We start from the raw sequence: 2,685 nt of genomic DNA, 5'->3' as shown, positions 1-2,685 counted from the left end.
TGCACGTAAATGGTTGTGAACTTATCAGTGGCTTCCTTCAGATATAAAGAGAATAACAAGTTACTGTCCCATCGTTTTGTAATATATCAGGCGAGGCTAAGAATGATATAACGGCGAGGCTTACCGAGCCGTTATTTTATTTGTGCCGAGCCTGATATGTGACAAAACGATGGGACAGTAACCTGTTTTTCTGTTGCGCATACCACATTTTCCTGAAAATCTGCAAAACAATCTTTTTTTTTTACATTAAAATTGTACGGATCCCCGCTGATTTTGCTGATCCGGCTTTTACACGTGGACATACATGTAGCAACGGCGTTCGAAAAGACGAAACGAATAATCGCTTATTTAAAAGATCGTATAGAGAAAAGTTGTTTGCACTACGAATGGAAAGAGTACAACCGCTTTAATTTTAAACGTCTTGAATCGGAGATCAGGAATGGACTGCAGCGACAAATTCAATCGAAGAACACACTTCACCGAATAGTTTGGGGACTATATTTTGGAGACGTGTATTGAAATTGACATTTTGATTATAGTGTCAATATTGACATAGGCGTGTTAAATCGTTTGTTGAAATAGTTGAGGAATAGCATACAGTTATCATTTTTCTTGACTTTCTGTGCAACACTTGCGAGTGCGATCACTATCGATATAAGATTTATTGTCCCATTGATGACGTCATTAACTTCTGCAGTGCGGGCTGTGATGATTTAAAAAGAAAGAACTTTTTGTAATTTATGACTACACTAGAATAAAATATCTAAGTTCTTGGTATCAAATTGTTTGTTTTGTTGAACCTGGTTCATTTTGATAGAAATTGTTGACTTTATTGCAAATCCCACGTAACTCCAAACATTGAATGATATAAGAACTTCCTGTTGACCGTGATACAAAAAATATATCAGGCAACGTTATATCAGGCAGATATCAAATGTGGTGGTATGATAAATAATGTTTTGTGCCTGTACAATTAAGTTGCCGTGATGCGCTGCGTATTCGTGAGTGTCAGATTCTATTCCAATAACGCTTCACCAGATAAGATCCTTTCAATCCTTTCAATTACAGGCAATTGATAGCTTTCACTAGTGCTTTAGATCGCTAAGTACCTCATTGTATGATGCGAGATAAAACATTTGACCGACAGTACGGTAACATAACCGTCAAGGGTCTCGGCTTTCTATAAAACATATTTTACGTAAGTGTCATACGATACTACACAAAGTGTTAAACATCGTATGCCTTGATCGTACAGGATCGCCAATATCTTGAGTTGCGCAGATTATGTGTGCCGTTAAATATATAATTTCCATACATTTAAAATGAGTAAGAGGTGATGTTATTTCCATTCGCGTTGGCCCTGCTTCCGGTCTAATCTTGAGCCCTTTAAAAAGCGCTGGAGGTATACCAATAGGTGTTGAACAGAGAAAAGATAAACTATTTTCTTCTAAGATGGACGGCATGTTATTGTCTGGAGGCTTGGCCACGGAAGATACAGAACCTGTCTTCCACAAGTATATAAGCTCAAACAATCAACCACTTCCATTAATATATTGTTGAAGGCTTTAGTTACAAACTTATATTTAATTATATGAAAACACCATATAACAAAAACAATTGTATAAGGACTGAAACCTTTTTTAATATAAAATATCTTCTAAATGAAAGTTGAACAAATATTAACATGTACAAAATCACACTATATATGTAATAATTGTCACTAAGGAAATAAATATGGAAAGTGGAAGTATGATCTTGACATTGGTATTTAGCAGTATAAAATAATATTAAAATCACAACACAATAATCGTTCATATATAATGATTCATAACTAATAATACAAAACATTAACAATTAACAGTGCATTTCCATTTACTATAAAAAGAAGTTTTACTCTTAAAGGCCTAACTTTACACAGTACATTACGCAGTATTATTTTGCGACCCAAATGCAAGGTGGGTAAATTTTTTAATGTTGACGACAGTCATTAAAATCTTGGGGCATAAATAGCAGCTTAAATTTTAACAAGGAAGTCCACCTTTGATAATATTTAGGTTAGTGTGTTGAGGTTAAAGATCTATATAATATTTCCATACTAATAAAAGGACATTTTCATTTTCAATAACATTCATATTACACTTAGTAAATATTTTTTCATTGTTTTATCGGCCTTGTTCTAGTAGTAGTTTATGAGATGGAAAGGTAAACCCTTAACATTAACACTCTATCCGAATCATTTACAGCAATATGTAAAAACTTATTTAACTCTAATTGTCTTCGATTACATTCAAGCTTCGGAATACTTCTAATAATACTAGCCGAATGTAAATGTCTATCTGTTATACTTTTGCAAATACAGTTTACATCAGCAATAGTCAAATCAACGTTGTTGTACATATATAACACTACTAAATCATGCAGCATTTTCTTAAGTTTATTGACCCAAATAGCCACAAGTGACCAAGTGCCATCAAATTGCAAAAGAAGTTTACAGTATAAGAAATTTAGCCTTAGGTCTTGTTTTATTTATTAAACCAGTATTGAGTGATACGATTTTTGCCAATTTAGAAATATTAAGAAGTATTTTTGATATCAGGACTAAGATGACCATCCCAGCGTACCTCCGTGCGTTTGTCCTAAAATGCAAAATCAATGAGGCAAAACAAAAGAAAATTTATCGGTTTC

This window comes from Dreissena polymorpha, unplaced genomic scaffold (genome assembly GCF_020536995.1).
Source record: "Dreissena polymorpha isolate Duluth1 unplaced genomic scaffold, UMN_Dpol_1.0 chrUn008, whole genome shotgun sequence".
Lineage (NCBI taxonomy): Eukaryota > Metazoa > Mollusca > Bivalvia > Myida > Dreissenidae > Dreissena > Dreissena polymorpha.
Note: the sequence above shows the minus strand (reverse complement) of the source record.